General features: G+C 39.3%; 1 protein-coding gene across 3 annotated transcripts in view; it reads right to left on the reverse strand.

Annotated features, from left to right (window-relative positions):
• Positions 1-17,147: 17,147 nt before the first annotated feature.
• The window catches only part of SLCO6A1 (solute carrier organic anion transporter family member 6A1), a 98,050-nt gene continuing 96,179 nt past the window's right edge, over positions 17,148-19,018 (reverse strand). For all 3 annotated transcript variants that reach the window (XM_051853954.2, XM_051853953.2, XM_002713955.4), the window contains one exon: positions 17,148-17,328. The gene's annotated coding sequence lies outside the window, so the exon portion shown is untranslated. The remainder of the gene's footprint in view (positions 17,329-19,018) is intronic.

Consider the following 19,018-nt stretch of genomic DNA (forward strand, 5'->3'; position numbering starts at 1 on the left):
GAGAGAGAGAGCTAGAGAGAGATCCTCCTGAAATCATTTAGCAGTGAGATATTTCTGCTGTGGAATGTCTTATGTGAAGTATTTCCCACTGAGTGCACTTTGTTGTCCCATAGGTTATTCATAGCATCTTAAGAGGATTAATGTCATTTAGAACTTTTCTTCTTGTTCAGACAACACTGAAGTGGAAGAGCAAAACAAAACATCTTAAAGGAAGTTTAATAAAGAAAGCCAGAGCATAGGTACATTTTTGTTCTGAAGAGCATAAATATAATTATGGCAGGGTTGTTGTATTCATTGAACACAGTACCAGGAAAAAATAACTTCCTGGATGGGTTAAAGTGAAAAAGCTTTCATTAACACAATGAGAAGATTTTTTTTCTACTTGGAAGTTTCATAGCATTGTTGAAATAGGTCTAAGCAAGCAAAAGCACACACACACAACAGTACTTAAGAAAAGTTCTAGAGAAATATATTTAAAAGATAATTTACTTTGGAACAAAAATTTTGATCCATGTATAGAGTTTTTTTTATAATACATGCCTTTCATGAACTTTGGAAGTATCTGTGTGTCTGGGTGTGGGGATGGATGGTGTATTAGTTTCCAAGGGCTGTCTTAATAAACCGAGTCATTTAAAACCGCACAGATTTATTCTATCACAGTCTGGAGACTGAACATCCAGAATCAATGTGTCAGCAGGACCACAGTTCCTTGGAAGTCTACAAGGAAGAACATTTCTTCTGAGTCATCGAGCTCCATTAATCATTTTATGGATGCTCCTGGAGAGAAACCTCTTCCTATTTGCTTCCTCTCATAAGCGTTTGAATATACTCAAACCACCCATCATATCACAGCGTCAATAGCAACAGTCACCACATATCTCACCTTAAAGATATTTTTTACTTAATACACAATTTGTTTGACAGCTATTTTTAAGTCACGAATTAAGGTAACCTTCCAGTTTTGTCATTACTGTTGCTGTTCAGAAGTGTATTACAAGTAAAATTTTTGTTCATGTGTATCTGATCTTTTTACCTCTGGTGTTTTTAATTCTTTATATTTTATATTCTGAAATCTCATTTTTAAGAAAGTAGACGTGAAATTGAATGTGAGGATTCATGTCTCAAGACTAAATGAAAAACTTTAATCATTAACTGAATAATTACTTCCATATTTATATACTAACATATAGAGAATTTTTTGTTACATATTTTATTTAAGTTATACACATTTCATGTATTTCTTTATACTGTAATAGGAACATATTAGCACTTCCTCACCAACCTCCCTCCTACCCACACTCCAAACTTTCTTCCCCCTCCCTCTTGGACTCCCACACTTAATTTTTACAAAGATCTTTTTTTAAGTATACTTAGTGATCATAGTTAACACTACCCTAAGTAAATAATTTAACAAATAATATGAAGAGAAAAAAATAAAATACAATTCCTCAGTCAGAAAGACAGGGCTATAAACCATCGATTCTCAAAATGTCTATTTCACCTTAATATGTTATATTTCACATACTCTATTTGTTACCTCTGATCAGGGAAAACATATGACATCTGTCTTTTTGGGACTGGCTTATTTTACTAAGTATAGTGGTTTCTACTTGTGACCAATCTAGTTGCAAAAGATAGGATTTCATTTTTTTTTAACTTTTATTTAATGAATATAAATTTCCAAAGTACGGCTTATGGATTACAATGGCTTCCCCCCCATACCGTCCCTCCCACCCGCAACCCTCCCCTTTCCTACTCCCTCTCCCCTTCCATTCACATAAAGATTCACTTTCAATTCTCTTTATATACAGAAGATCAGTTTAGCACACATTAAGTAAAGATTTCAACAGTTTGCTCCCACACAGAAACATAAAGTGAAAAATAATAGATGATTTTTTAAATGATGATGAAATCAGATCAGACTTATTGTCATGTTTAATCCCAGTGAGAGTCAAGTTGGGAATTGATAATTTCTTCTTCTTTTTTTTTATAGAAGATCAGTTTAGTATACATTAAGTAAAGATTTCAACAGTTTGCACCCCCATAGAAACACAAAGTGAAATATACTGTTTGAGTACTCGTTATAGCATTAAGTCTCAATGTACAGCACATTAAGGACAGAGATCCTACATGAGGAGTAAGTGCACCGTGACTCCTGTTGTTGACTTTACAAATTGACACTCCTGTTTATGGCATCAGTAATCTCCCTATGCACCAGTCATGAGTTTCCAAGGCTATGGAAGCCCCTTGAGTTCTCTGATTCTTATCTTGTTTAGACAAGGTCATAGTCAAAGTGGAGGTTCTCTCCTCCCTTCAGAGAAAGGTACCTCCTTCTTTGAAGACCTGTTCTTTCCACTGGGATCTCACTCTCAGAGATCTTTCATTTAGGGTTTTGTTTGTTTGTTTGTTTGTTTTGTTTGTTTGTTTTGTTTTTGTTTTTTTGCCAGAGTGTCTTGGCTTTCCATGCCTGAAATACTCTCATGAGCTTTTCAGCCAGATCGGAATGCCTTTAGGGCTGATTCTGAGGCCAGAGTGCTGTTTAGGACATCCGCCATTCTATGAGTCTGCTGAGTATCTCGCTTCCCATGTTGGATCACTCTCCCCTTTATTTATTCTATCGGTTAGTATTAGCAGGTACTAGACTTGTTTATGTGCTCCCTTTGACTCTTAGTCCTCTCATTAAGATCAATTGTGAACTGAAATTGATCACTTGGACTAGTGAGATGGCACTGGTACATGCCACCTTGATGGGATTGAATTGGAGTCCCCTGGTATGTTTCTAACTCTACCATTTGGGGCAAGTCAGCTTGAGCATGTCCCAAATTGTACATCTCTTCCCTCTCTTATTCCCACTCTTATGTTTAACAGGGATCACATTTCAGTTAAATTTCAACACTTAAGAATAACTGTGTATTAATTACAGAATTAAACCAGTCATATTAAGTAGAACAGACAAAAAAACTACTAAGAGGGATAATGCATTAAGTTGTTCATTAACAGTCAGGGCTATGCTGATTAAGTCACCGTTTCTCATAGTGTCCATTTCACTTCAGCCTTTGTATACACAAGCAATGCCATGGCTGAAAAAGAACTGCTAAGATCAATCCCATTCACAATAGCTACGAAAACAATCAAATACCTTGGAGTAAACTTAACCAAGGACGTTAAAGATCTCTAGGATGAGAATTACAAAATCTTAAAGAAAGAAATAGAAGAGGATACCAAAAAATGGAATAATCTTCCATGCTCATGGATTGGAAGAATCAACATCATCAAAATGTCCATTCTCCCAAAAGCAATTTATAGATTCAATGCAATCCCAATCAAGATACCAAAGACATTCTTCTCAGATCTAGAAAAAATGATGCTGAAATTCATATGGAGGCACAAGAGACCTCGAATAGCTAAAGCAATCGTGTACAACAAAAACAAAGCCGGAGGCATCACAATACCAGATTTCAGGACATACTACAGAGCAGTTGTAATCAAAACAGCATGGTACTGGTACAGAAACAGATGGATAGACTAATGGAACAGAATTGAAACACCAGAAATCAACCCAAACATCTACGGCCAACTTATATTTGATCAAGGATCTAAAACCAATTCCTGGAGCAAGGACTGTCTATTCAATAAATGGTGCTGGGAAAACTGGATTTCCACGTGCAGAAGCATGAAGCAAGACCCCTACCTTACACCTTACACAAAAATCCACTCAACATGGATTAAAGACCTAAATCTACGACCTGACACCATCAAGTTATTAGAGAACATTGGAGAAACCTTATAATATATAGGCACAGGCAAAGAATTCCTGGAAAAGACCCGGGAGGTACAGGCAGTCAAAGCCAAAATCAACTATTGGGATTGCATCAAATTGAGAAGTTTCTGTACTGCAAAAGAAACAGTCAGGAGAGTGAAGAGACAACCGACAGAATGGGAAAAAAAATATTTGCAAACTATGCAACAGATAAAGGGTTAATAACCAGAATCTACAAAGAGATCAAGAAACTCCACAAAAACAAAACCAACAACCCACTTAAGAGATGGGCCAAGGACCTCAATAGACATTTTTCAAAAGAGGACATCCAAATGGCCAACAGGCACATGAAAAAATGTTCAAGGTCACTAGCAATCAGGGAAATGCAAATCAAAACCACAATGAGGTTTCACGTCACCCCGGTTAGAATGGCTCACATACACAAATCTACCAACAACAGATGCTGGCGAGGATGTGGGGAAAAGGGGACACTAACCCACTGTTGGTGGGAATGCAAACTGGTCAAGCCACTATGGAAGTCAGTCTGGAGATTCCTCAGAAACCTGAAGATAACCCTACCGTTCGACCCAGCCATCCCACTCCTTGGAATTTACCCAAAGGAATTTAAATTGGCAAACAAAAAAGCGGTCTGCACCCTAATGTTTATTGCAGCACAATTCACAATAGCCAAGACCTGGAACCAACCTAAATGCCCATCAACAGTAGACTGGATAAAGAAATTATGGGATATGTACTCTTTAGAATACTATACCGCAGTAAGAAACAACGAAATCCAGTCATTTGCAACAAAATGGAGGAATCTGGAACACATCATGGGCTGAGTGAAATAAGCCAGTCCCAAAGGGACAAATACCATATGTTCTCCCTGATCGGTGACAACTGACTGAACACCAAAAAGGATTTCATTTTTTTTTTTACAGCTCAGTAGTACTCGATAGTGTAAAATTACCTTAACTTCTTTATCCAGTCACAGTTGATGGACATCTGTGTTGATTCCATATCTTAGCTATTGTGAATTGTGCTGCAATGAATATGGGGGTACTGATAACGCTTTCATATGCTGATTTCTTTTGGTTTGGGTAAATTTCCAGGAGTGGGACGGCTGAATCACATGGTAAATCTATATTCAGCTTTCTGAGGTATCTTGATCCTGTCTTCCACAGTGGTTGCACTGAGTTTACATTCCCACCAACAGTGTACCAGGGTATCATTTCCCCCACATCCTCACCATCATTTGTTATTTGTTGATTTCTGTATGTGGGCCATTCTAACTGGAGTGAACTGAAACCTCATTACAGTTTTGATTTGCATTTCCCTGACAGCAACTGAGGCAGCTGATCCTGAGCATTTTCTCTAGTGTCTGTTGGCCATTTGAATTTCCTCTCTTGAAAAATGCCTGTTCAAGTCCTTTGCGCATTTCTTAACTGAATTGTTTTGCTTTTGTTGAATTTTGTGAGCTCTTTCTAGATTCTGGATGTTAACCCTTTATCAATTGCATAGTTTGCAAATAATTTCTTCCATTCTGTTGGTTGCCTCTTCAATTTGCTGAGTGTTTCTTTTGCATTGCAGAAGCTTCTCAGTTTGCTATAATCCCATTAGTCAATTTTAACTTTGACAGTCTGTGCTTCTGGGGTCTTTTGCAAGAAGTCTTTGCCTATTCCAAATAGCTTGCAGACTTTCTCCAGTATTTTCTAATGATTTGATGATTTCAGGTCATAAATTTAGGTCTTTGATCCATTTTAAGTGGATTTTTGTGTAAGGTATAAGGTAGAGGTCTAATTTCATACTTCTGCGTGTGGAGATCCAGTTTCCCCAGCACCATTTGTTAAAGAGACTGTCTTTGCTCCAGGGATTGAGCTTCTTTCTCAAAGATAAATTGGTTGTAGATGTATGAATTGATCTCTGGAGTTTCTATTCTGTTCTGTTGGTCTACAAGTCTGTTTTTGTGCCAGTACTAGGATGTTTTGATTATAACTTCCCTATAGTGTGTCTTGAAATCAGGTATTGTTATGCCTGTGGCTTTGTTTTTGTTGTATAAGATCGCTTTACCTATCTGAGGTCTCCTGTGTTTCCATATGAATTCTAGCATCATTTTTTCTACATTTTAAAGAATGTCCTTGATATTTTGATTGGGATTTCATTGAATCTGTAAATTGCCTTTGTTATATGGACATTTTAATGATGTTGATTCTTCTAATCCATGAACATGGAAGATTTTTCCATTCTTAATGCTTTCTTCTATTTCTTTCTTTAGTGTTTTTTAATTTATATTGTAGAGATCTTTAACATCCCTGGTTAAATTTATTCCAAGATATTTGATTCTTTTTTGAAGCTGTTGTGAATTGGACTGATCTTAAAAAGATCTTTCTTAGCAATGACCTTGTCTGTGTATAAAAAGGCTATTGATTTTTTGGTGATGATTTTATATCCTTCCATTTTACTGAACTCTTTTGTGAATTCCAATAGTCTCTCACTGGAGTCATTTGGATCCCCTATATAAAGTATCATGTCATCTGCAAATAGAGATAGTCTGATATACTCATTTCCAATTTGTATTCCATTTATTTCTTTTTCTTGCCTAATGGCTCTGGCTAAAACTTCCAGTACTATATTAAATAGCAGTGTGGAGAGTGGGCATCCTTATCTGGTTGTGGATCTAGGGGGGATTCTTCCAGCTTATCCCCATTCAAAAATATGCTGGCTGTGGATTTGTCATAGATTGTCTTGATTGTGTTGAGGAATATTCCTTCTATACTCAGTTTGCTTAAGTTCTTCATCATGAAAGGATGCTATATTTTATCAAATGCTTTCTCTGCATCTATTGAGATAACCCTATGTTTTTTGTCTTCAGTTTGTTAATATCATGTATCACATTAATTGATTTGCCAATGTTGAACTGTCCTTGCATATCAGGGATAAGTATCTTTTGGTCTGGGTGAATGATCTTAAAGATGTGTTTTTGGATTTGATTGGTAAATTTTTATTGAGGATTTTTGCATCTATGTTCATCAGCAATATTGATCTATAGCTCTCTTTCTCTGTTGTATATTTTTCTGGCTTAAGAATTAAGGTAATGTAGGCTTTAGAAGGAGTTTGGGAGGTTTCCATCCCTTTCAATTGTTCTGAATTGCTTGAGAAGAATTGAAATTAGTTCTTCTTTAAAAGTCTGGTAGAATTCAGCAGAGAAGCCATCTGGTCCTGGGCTTTTCTTTGTTGGGAAGGTCTTTCTTAGTGATTGGTTATTGGTCTGTTTAGGTTTTCTGTGTCTTCATGAGTCAGTTTTGGTAGAATGTATGTGTTTTTTCTGGTCATGTCTGTTAAGAGTTCTATGTGCTTCCTCTACTTGGACATCCCTTTCTTTCTCCAAATTGGGGAAATTTTATGTTATTATTTCACTAAATAGGCCTTCTAGTCCATTCTCTCTTTCCACACCTTCAGGAACTCCTAAGACCCATATGTTGGGTCATTTGATAGTATCCCATAAATTTTCCAATACTGATTTTAAGTTTTCTATTTTATTCTTTTTTTTTATTTGTTATTGTCATTTGTTTTGGTTTGACTCTAGGATTTCCAAAGATTTATCTTCTAGTTCTCTAGTTCAGAGATTCTTTCTTCTGCCTCACTGAATTTGCTCTTAAGGCTTTCCACCACATTTTTATTTGATCTATTGAGTTCTTCATTTCTAATATTTAATTTTGATTTCTCTGTAAAATCTCAATTTCACAGGAAAAATTTCATTCGTGTCATTTTTGTTTTTAGTTCATGGATTCGCTTTTGATTTCTGTTGAAAATCAAAAAATGATTAATTTTTTTGAATTCTGTCTGGCATTTCATCAATCTCTTCATCTTCACATTCTAATATTTAAATGTTCTTGTATTTCTTTGGCGGGCTCATGGTATCTTCCTTATTTCTGTTTCTTGAATTTCTGAATTTATTTTTAGGTATTTGTGTAGTTAATTGTTTTTCCCCCTATTATGGTTTTTATCTTTGAGTTGTACCTCTGTGGCTTAGTGGGGTGTCTGTGCTTTCAGTGAATACTGAGAGGTGTGTGATGGGTGTAGCCAGGGAGCTCTGGCCAGTGCTCCAGGGTAGAGTGAGTGTCTAAGGTAACACCCAAGTTGGGGGTGGTTGCTCTCCTCTTCATTAACAGAAATGGAGGCAGGGGTGGTCACGTCTGCTGGTGTGTTCACCCCCTCACTTCCTCTCCTTCACACTGAGCAATGCCTGGGTGTTAGTCCCCAGTGTGTTCAACACTCATCTGTGAAATGATCTGTGCAGACCTCCCTGTATGCACAGTTCCAGCTGCAATGAACTGCCCCAGCAACCGAGGAGTTCTGAGAGTGTGGCTGTGCACCCAGAGCTTACCCAGAATCCCAGTTACACCCTGCACCATCTGACACAGTTGCAGTGTTTTTACAGACTCATCAACCCAGGCTTCCACAGTGAAAGAGTGCAAGAGAGTCCACTCCACCACAGAGCCTGTCCTGTCCACAGAGAGGCTAAAGTGTTCCCAGTGCCACTGCCTATGTGTTTCACCCTGTGCAGACCAAGTATGTTCCCCCTAGCCAGACTCAAAATCTGTGGGGAACCCAGATTTTTCCTTCTGATAAAATCCCTGGGTCACAAGCAAGCACAATACCTGCCTTCCACAGCCCTACTACTTTCACAATTATGCTGGGTGGGTACAAGATTCCTTGCGGGCTGACTTCGCTTTGGTGGGGATGGCTCCCCCTCCCTGCCCATTGCCACATGGGCATAATGGAGCTGGTGTTGTTGCCCTGATGATAAGGTGGGACAGACCCCACCAGTTGACTCAAACTGTTTTGGTTGCTGTGGCTGCCCTTGTGGACAGTTCCTGCAGCTGCTGGTTTTGCACAGATAAGCTGGAGCCACTGCTCCTGGTTATGTCTGAAATGGTGCCAGCTTTCTCCCAGCTAGCTAGCTCCAAAGTGCTGGTATGGCAGGGGAAGAAGTGGAGAGAGAGGCATGCTGTTCCTCCCCCCACCCCAACCCCACTCCTGGTGAGCAGGTGCCCAGCTCCCCTGAGGGTTCCGGTCAGACTCAAACAAATGCAGTCTACTAGACTCTCCTTCCAGCTGTATCAACATTGGCATGGGCTGATGCAGTCTGGCCTCACCTTGCTATCCTGAGCAGGCTTCTGGGTCCTTTGTTGTGTTCGTGCTGCATGCTCCATGCCCCATGCTTGTTGCATGTCTGTGCCTTCCCATTAGCTCCAGCCCATTTCTACTGCTTTCACAAGATCTCCCTCTGCAGTTTTCCCTGAGAGCGTACCTTCTCCAGTTTTTTTTTTTTTCTGCTAAATTCACGAAGCCTAGAGCAGACCTCTTTATCGCTATTCCACCATCTTGCCTCCCTTATATATGTATATTTTTAAGATTTATTTGATTTGAAAGGCTCAGTTACAGAAAACATCCATTTTGTTGCAAATGACAGGATTTCATATTATTTTTTACCGCTGAGTAGGATTCTATGGTGTACATATCACATAATTCCTTTATCCAGTCTTCAGTTGATGGGCATTTGGGTTGATTCCATATCTTAGGCATTGTGAACTGAGCTACAATAAAGATGGGGGTACAGATAACTCTTTCATATGCTGATTTCATTTCCCTTGGGTAAATTCCCAAGAGTGGAATGGCTGGGTCATGTGGTAGATCTATATTCAGGTTTCTGAGGAATCTCCATACTGTCTTCCTCAGTGGTGTTCCCAGTTTGTATTCCCACCAGCAGTGAATTAGAGTACCTTTTTCCACATATCCTCACCAGTATTTTTCTGCCATTTAGGGGGTGAACCAACAGAAAAGGAAGACCTTTCTCTCTGTCTCTCTCTCTCACTGTCTAACTCTGCCTGTCAATAAATAAATAAATAAATAAAAACTGAGGTCACTATTTCCTCCTTATGGCATTTTCAAAATTATAGTAGTTCACAGAAATCTGGAATTTGCAGTTGAGAATTTTATTCCTTGACTACATATCTCTAAAATCTGTATTTCCACATTTTTTCTACTAATACCTTAATCCAAGTCACTACTGGCTCCTTTCCAAAGCACTCAGAATTAGAAGTTTATCACAGTTCTCTATGTAAAAGCCAAAGTTATTTTGTGATTATTTCCATGACACTATTTGAAATTATTTAGAGGTTTCCCATTTGTTTTATAAAAAAATATTGAAACTATAATGTTGCTCCCATAGCTTTTCATCCTCGGGTTCCCCTGTATATTCATACAAAATTCTTTCTTGATCCCAATTCTCTCTCAATGCTGCCTTTTACTTTTTCTCATTCCTCAAATGCATCAAGTTATTTTTAAATTAGAGACTGTATTCTCTCACTTGTTTCTTTGGCTCTCAAATCCATGCCAAAATCATTTCTTGGGTAACCCTACCAGTACATGTGTGTGTTTGCCTCATTCCTCCACATCTCATCACTCCCTGCATACTACCCCTTCCTTACACATATCTTATCTTGCTGAAGCACATACATTAGCATATCTTCTCCTAGGGTCTGTGGGAGGTAAACTGTCTATCTGAAATGTTTCTTTATAACACTCTTGAATAATAATTTCTCTAGGAATAGAATCCTGAATGGCATTTCTTTTCTTTCAGTGTTTGGAAGAAATTATTCCATTTTCCTCTATTACTAAGTTAAGGCATCAGTCTAATTGTCACTTTGCAAAGGATTTAGCTATACTCCCTGGTTTTGATATTCAAGAGGCTCACTGAAATTTTTCTAGGTGAGGATTTTATTTTCATTTTTTCAAGTCTGAAATATTCATAACAAATTATTTCTTTCTGGGTATATAAATTTTCTATTGTAAACTCATTTTCAGTGGTGGTTTGTCTATAGGGAATGCCCATGGGTGTAGCTGAAGAAACAGCTTTTGAAAAGATTTAACCTAGCTTATACCAGAAACTGAGGGAGTCATTAGCTTGAGCCAGTTCTTTGGCTAAGACCAGTTCTTACTTTCTCTACCTTCCTTCAAACACTTCTATTTTTTTTAAAGATTTATTTATTTGTTTTAAAGTCAGAGTTACACAGAGAGAGGAGAAGTCTTCCATCCACTGGTTCACTACCCAGATGGCTGCAATGGCCGGAGCTGTGCTGATTCGAAGCCAGGAACCAGGAGCTTCTTCCAGGTCTCCCACATGGATGCAGGGGCCCAAGGACTTGGGCCATCTTCCACTGCTTTCCCAGGCCACAGCAGAGAGCTAGATTGGAAGTTGAGGAGCCAGGACTTGAACCGGCGCCCATATGGGATACTGGCATTGCAGGCTGCTGCTTTACCTGCTATGCCACAGTGCCGGCCCCTCAAGCACTTCTTTAGTCTCGAATCTCTCAAACTATTGCAATATTCTTCTATCCTCCCTTTCTTCTCTTCCCACTCAAAATACATCCCACATCCTGCTACCAGGGACAGTTCCTCAAAATGAGGTTCTAAACATTTGCGCATCTCCGGTTAATACCATTTCATGTCAGCTATTGCATAAGATAAAGGTCAAGGTGCTTAATATGACATAATGGTTCTTGCAAGGTTTCTCTGTGTGTAACTTCCTATGCACAAAAAGGTTTACTTCTCACTGCAACATTACTAGCAACCTCATTTTCTAGCAATTTAAAAAATTGTTGAGAGCAGGCATTTGGTGCAACATTTTAGATGCCACTTAGAATGTCTGCATCACATTTCTGGGTGCCTAGTTTGAGAACTGGCTTTTCCGCTCTTCTAATCCAGCATCATGCTAACACACATCCTAGGAGGCTGCAGGTATTAGCTCAAGTACTTGAGTCCGTGAAACCCATGTAGGAAACTTGGGTGGAGTTCCAGGAACCTGGCTTCAGCTTGACTCAACACTGGTTGATGAAACTATTCGGTGAATGAACAAATGGAAGATCTCTATCTCTCTCTCTGTCTGTCTATCACTCTGATTTTCAAATTTCAAATAAATAAATCTTTTCCAAAAAAAGGACATAAGGAATAAAGAAGTGATTGCTAACCTATTCAGTATAGACAATAACCAAAGAGACTATTCAAAATTTATGGCCACTTTCCTGAAGAATAGACCAGAGAACAAGATTCAGACACCAAAATGTTTGTGGAGGAGCTGGCCATGAAAACTAAGGATGATCATTGAATATATTTTCATCTGAACTAAAAAAGTATAGTATGTAATAAGAAATGGCTCTGGACAAAATAGCTGTAATATGCAATAACAGATGATTAATGAATTAGGAAGAATGTATTAAAAGTAAAATAAGCTTGCTGGTTGCCTTACAGTTATTCACAGCAAGTAAAAATTATTGTCCTGTGTTGAGAATAGGAAAGGAATGGGAAATAAAAGTATGCTAGTTAACGTTGGAAGGCAATCCTTATGGGTCATTTGTGTTTATGCACATCTGAATTATTCTTTTAAGGAATTATATGTAGTAAACAGTCTTGGAAGGTACTCTGCCTCTGGGTTAAAGACAATGCATCACCATATAATATAAAATATGAGGGCTTTGTAACCGCCGTCTTCTTCTTTTCCAGCATTACTCACTTCATGTGTAGGCAGATTGTTCTTAAAAGCACAAACTGATACCAGGCTCTACTTAAGAGATATATTTCAACCAAAGAGTTTGAGGAAGCTTAAAAATAAAATAATAGGCATAAATATATTACAAGAGGCCATTTAAAAGAAAGCAGTTACAGTTGTAATATATGATAAGATAAAATTCAGAACAGAAGGCGTTAAAAAAAGGACTACTATGTAAAATGAAAATACAGGAGTTATTTACAGAAGCAAATCCATAGTAACTGCTTTTATGAACCTTAAACTATGGTCTATTTCAGTATAAAATTTATTATATTTCTCTGAAGCTGCAATCTTCCAGTGCAGGTTGTGGGACAAGCATTTAAGAGCAAATGATTTATTTGAGAAGGGGCCCAGAGGAAGAATGGGAAGTGAAATAGAAAATGTAAAGCCACTAGATGGTGCACTAGATTGCTGTTCACTGGGGCCTGGGGCCTGATTGCTCCAGGAACCCCTGGGAGATCATGTAGAAAATGCATCAGAGCTGTCTTGCTGAAGCATAAGAACTAGTTTGTCTTTATTCCCCAAATCCCTTAAGAGTGGAAAATATTCCCAGAGTCACTTATTCCTTAATATTTCTGGTCTGTTTTACTCCCATCCTGAAGGAAACATCTTGAATGGGGAGTGCCAAGAGCTTGTGATGGGATGCTCTTGGCATATAGTAGAAACAGTGCGCATGAGAAAATATGGCTAAAGCACTGACACCCCTGATGAAGTCTACACCTTGCACAACTCAGATTCTCTGTACTCCATATTAAATTCACTTAATCTACATTTCATCACTCCATCTATCATCTAGCCTCCATATATGGGATGGTGAACCGTCAATTAGGGATTCTGGTGGCAAGAAGAGATCAAGTACAAGGCCATGGAAAAGATTCAGGGGAAATCTTGGACAGCTAATTACAGTTTATTTTGGCCAATTTCAATTCTGAACACAGTAGCAACTACCCTTTCCCCACCTCCCAACTCCAGGTAAAGCAGTTGTGCATGTTTTTCTGGAGCAACTTACACACAGCTACTGTGGACAACTAACTCTCTGTCCTACAAACAAATAGGTTTTGATCATCAGTGGAAGCTGCTTTGGTCACAGAGGTGCAGACAGCAGGGCATGGGGTCATGATGTTCTTACTTCCTCTCACCATCACAGGCCCTCCCTGTGGAATTTAAAGACTTGGAGCCCTTCTCCCCTTCATTTTTCTTTCTCTCTTTCTGTGGCAAGACAAGAAAAAATATGACATTCAAAAGGAACTGCAGAGGTAGGGAAAATTAGACATTGACTGTATATTTCTATGGAAAAATCACATTCTTTTTTAGGAAAAATTTGAGAACACCTTAAATGTGTGCCTCAAGCTGATTCTTGGCACAAAGACAGCCTTAACTCATTTTAAAAACAAAAACAATGTCAACAACTGGACAAACAAAACCCTGAGAAAAGTGGAGAATCTGATTTCCAGAATTAGATTCAAATGTTCTGTGTTCAACAAAAGTCACAAGCCATACAAAGAAATAGGAAGGTAGGGTTCATTTCAAGAAAAACATAATTCAACATAAACTGTCCCTAGAGAAGCCTGATGGCAGACCCACTAAAAAGTCTTTAAAACAGTTATCTTAGAGTTGCTTAAAGAACAAAATGGTGTAACAAATGCAACTATCAATAGGGAGATAGAAAACTTAAACCACAAAAGGGTGAAATAAGAAGGCAACTGAGTAAGGTGCTAACTGAACATTTCCCCACAGAAATACCAATTTGAGCAGCTATTCACTTACCAAGTGATCTTAGGGGCCAAGGAAACCAGATGAAAGAACCTGTTGCTTTGTTTTAGTCCAATAATAACAGAAGATGCACTGAAGAATTGCCTCATCACCTCTTCTCCAATTCCAAGCAGTCCCAGATAGAAAAAGAGATACCTCCTTCTTGGGAATGGGAGAGGGACTAAAATCCAGGCCTTATATTTGAAACTAAGTACCAGGCCTGCTTTTCTTATTTATGGAGTTGGGTGGGGTCCCATGACCTCTGCACCAGGCCAGTACCTGCAGACTGAGCCTTTGATCCCCTCTTTGTCCCAGGTGGCTTAGGGTCACATCTACCACCACTCTCCCTATCTCCTGCAGACAGCTGAGTCAGACTCCAGTTGTTGGAGGGTAGGGTGAGAAAGAATTTAGGACCTTGCCCTGAAACTCAGAGCAGACCTGCTGCTGTGAGGTCTTGTGCCAGATAAAGCCCAAATGTTTCCATCCCCAGGGAAGTGTTCACAAGTACAGCTGCTGGATCTGCTTTGGCATCAGGAAGAGAACTGCATCCTTATAGAATGGATGCATTTCAGTGTGTGTCACCATCAGCATTGCGCATGCCTAGAAGACACCCGGAGATTATTCAGGCCCCGGTGACTATGAGACTCATTTGTGAAGCAACTTAATGTTAGCGTGGGCAGCCTTTGGACTGCCTCTACCACCTCTGCCCCAAAATACACACTCCAGGCAAGGAATAAGACTTCACTCACAAGGGAAACAGGCAAGGAAGTGAGATCACAACTTTGACTTGAACATCAGAGCGAGTCCCATTATGGTGAAACCCAGAACCAGATAGAGACAATAGGCCAGTATTCACAGAAGTCTCTAGAATTGCCCTAACATCTGATGGAGGCATGGAATACATAGAACACATAGCATGATGTGTATTTCCGACTGCGTCATTCTCAGCCTCTCACAGGATTGGTGTACATTTACAAGACAGTGCACTGTATAACAGCTGTGAGACTCAGGTGCAACCCAGCATAGTGTCAGGGTGAGAAGCCAGGAAATTACCTTCTCTTCTCTCCCCTAGCCATGGGAAGACTGAAAGGTGCGAGATTCCAGACTCTGGGGAGTAGGGCACTGAAGTGAACACAACTCTAAATCTTGGATTTAATGAAACCATCACTGGGCATATACTAGCGGTCTTTGCCCCCAGGCCAGTGCCTGCAGAAGAAGCACTGGATGTGCTCCAGTACCAAGTAGAGACCTATGGCCACAGTCAACCAGAATAATATCCCAGCCAACATCACATGATTGGTTGCCGTGACCTTGGGAGATATAAGCTCTTATACCATAATATGGAGGTTTCTTTCACCAATGAAAAAAATCAGCCAAAAAACATCAACAAAGAAGCAACAGAGTTAACCTACACTTCACACCAAAAGGACCTAACAGAACATTCCATCCCATAGCTACAGAATATATATTGTTTAGGCCTGCACTGCGGCTCAATAGGCTAATCCTCTGCCTGCGGCACCGGCACACCAGGTTCTAGTCCCAGTCAGGGTGCCGGATTCTGTCCTGGTTGCTCCTCTTCCAGGCCAGCCCTCTACTGTGGCCCGGGAGTGCAGTGGAGGATGGCCCAGTCCTTGGGCCCTGCACCTGCATGGGAGTCCAGGAGAAGCACCTGGCTCCTGCCTTCTTCGGATCAGCAAGATGCTCCAGCCGCAGCACACCAGCCACGGCAGCCATTGGAGGGTGAACCAACGGCAAAAAAGGAAGACCTTTCTTTCTGTCTCTCTCTCTCTCACTGTCCACTCTGCCTATCAAAAAAATTTAAAAAATTATATATTGTTAAAGGTTTATTTATTTATTTGAAAGTCAGAGTTACAAAGAGAGCAGGAGAGACAGAGAGAGAACTTCAAATAGATCAACATAAAGATGTTAGAAATTAATCCACTCACCTATAGCCAACTAATCGTTGATAAAGGTGCCAAAAACATGCACTGAAGAAAAGACTGTGCCTTCAGTAAATGGTGCTGAGAAAGCTGCATATCCAGATCTAGAAGATTAAATCTGGGCCCTTTCCTTTCACCCTACGCAAAAATCAATGCAAATGGAATCAAAGATCTAAATGTAACCTTGACATTATAAAATTAATAAAAGAAAGGGGAAGTATTCAAAGCATTAGACTATGTATCTGATTTTATGTTAATACCATGCGATTTTCCTTTCAATAACCTTATTATATCTTGAAACCTGGTATTGTGAGACCTCCAGCTTTATTCTTTTTTGTTCTAGATTGATTTGACTATTCAAGGTCTTTTGTGCTTCTGTATGAATTTCTAGTCTAGTTCTAGTTTTGTATATATTCATTTACATTGTCCCTTTCACCAGAAATAAGTTTATGAAGAAAATACAGTAAAGTCTCCCCAAAACTTCTGCAGCTTTGTAGCCAGAATACAAACACAATACAATCATAGTCTGAATATGTTTCAGCACAGTTGAATCTCCACTACTATTTTTACCTAGAATCAGTATTTTGTCAGGTTTAAATAATAGTTTTTAGGGCTAGCCTTGTGGTGCAGTGGGCTAAGTAGTTGCTCGTAACACCAACGTCCCATATCAAAGTACAGGTTTGACTCCTGGCTGCTCTGCTTCCCATCCAGGTTCCTATTAATGTGCCCTAGAAGGTACTTGGGCCCCCACCACCCATGGGGGAGATCAGGATCAAGTTTCTGATTCTTGTTTTCAGATTGACCCAGCTGCATCCATCTGGAGAGTGAACGAGTGGATGAAAGATATCTCTCTCTCTCTCTCTCTCTCTTTCTCTCTCTCCCTCACCCATACTCCTACCCCTCTTCCTCCTCCCTTTCTTATTCCCACTGAGATCTATTTTCAATTGACTTTATACATGTTTAACTCTATGGTAAGTAAGATTTCAACAAACAGTATGAAAAAAAGAAGAAAAAAACTGTTCCTCAACAGTCAAGACAAGGTCTGATGAACTTATGTTTAAAAATCCTACAGAAAGCAACCAGAAATGTTTCACAAGAAGGTCCTTTATTATTAAAATACAGATTAGCAAAAATAAATTTCTGCAATCTAGGTAAACACCATGTGTGATTATCCTCTTCAGAATACAGGACACAGCAGAAAATCATGTAGAATCTTTAAAGATAGATTCTGGTTTTCATCTTCGGATCCTGGACACCCTGTGATCCTGATGGTTCAAACAGAGGAGTCAGTGAAGCAGGGTTTCATGTAAGACTGGTTTTATCATTTCATAAATGAATGTTGAAATTAAGGAAGAAAAGCACATAAAGCAAGGTTTGAATACCCTTTCAATCACATTTCCTCCTCCTTCCAACCGTGTGACCTTGAGTCACAAGGTCATTGACTAGTAGAAAAAAATAAGAAGCAATTTTGTCAGTTATCACTTCTAGGAGAACCAGGAAGCGTTGCAGAGAATATCTTTGCTATACAGCAGCTTAATTTTTAGCCAATATTTGGAAAATATAATTTGGATGAAAGCACAAATATTGTATGAATATTACAACAAAAATTCTGCAGGCATATGTTGGCTTCAGAAAAATCTCATAAATGATTGACACATTTTCTACATTTAAATGTGACTATTTCTTCACATGACTAGTGATTAATCATAAAATGAAGTATAAAGCACAAATGGATATATCAGTTCAGCTTAATAGGTAGCCTTTATCAATAAAATTCAAGTGAAGATAAAAATGTAAAGGTTTGTGGTCATACAGAATTTTATAATTACTAAATTAAAGGAGACTTAGAATATGTATTTTAAGGTGGTCAGTAGACTGGAGAAACTTTCTGGGTAAATCTTTTCTTGTCCAATCATAGATGAAGAAAATGATAATGTTTAAATGGCTTTAAGTGGAGCAAGTGTTGTGGTGCAGCACATTAAAATGCCCGAGACTTCTGCATCTCATATCAGAATGCCTGTGAACATGTTCCACCTCTGCTTCCGATCAAGCTTCCTGTTAAGGTGCCTGGAAAGCAGAAGATGATGGCCCAAGAATGTGGGTTCCTGCCACCCATGTGGGAGAGTGGGAGACCTAGATGGAGTTTCTGATTCCTAGTTTGGCATTTAGGGAGTGAATCAATGTATGGAAGATTCATTCATTCTCTCTCTCTTCTCCCCTCTCCCCCTCCCTCTCCCTCTCCCTCTCTCCCTCCTTCTCTCTTCTTTGTCTCTATCTCTGTTACTCTGCTTTTCATTTAAATAAACACATAGATAAATATCCAAATAAAAGCTTTAAATGGTCTATTTTTGAAAAGAAATATTACTTTAACTTATTTAATATTCATTATATGACCTGAATCCAAAGCACAATTGAAAAGTAACATGAACAAGCCGGCGCCGTGGCTCAATAGGCTAATCCTCCACCTTGCGGCGCCGGCACACCGGGTTCTAGTCCCGGTTGGGGCGCCGGATTCTGTCCCGGTTGCCCCTCTTCCAGGCCAGCTCTCTGCTATGGCCAGGGAGTGCAGTGGAGGATGGCCCAGGTGCTTGGGCCCTGCACCCCATGGGAGACCAGGAAAAGCACCTGGCTCCTGGCTCCTGCCAGGATCAGCGCGGTGCGCCGGCTGCAGCGGCGGCCATTGGAGGGTGAACCAGCGGCAAAAGGAAGACCTTTCTCTCTCTGTCTCTCTCTCTCACTGTCCACTCTGCCTGTCAAAAAAAAAAAAAAAAAAAAAAAAAAAAAAAGTAACATGAACAAACTACAGGAAACTTTGTCATCCATATACTACATGGCCAAATGATAAAGCTGCCATCAGAATGAACCTATGTAATGATTTCATTTCTTTAGGATATTTGCCTAGCAGTGAGACTACAGTAAAATGGATGGAACTGGAAGACATTACATTCACTGAAA

The sequence above is a fragment of the Oryctolagus cuniculus genome, chromosome 14 (genome assembly GCF_964237555.1).
Source record: "Oryctolagus cuniculus chromosome 14, mOryCun1.1, whole genome shotgun sequence".
NCBI lineage: Eukaryota > Metazoa > Chordata > Mammalia > Lagomorpha > Leporidae > Oryctolagus > Oryctolagus cuniculus.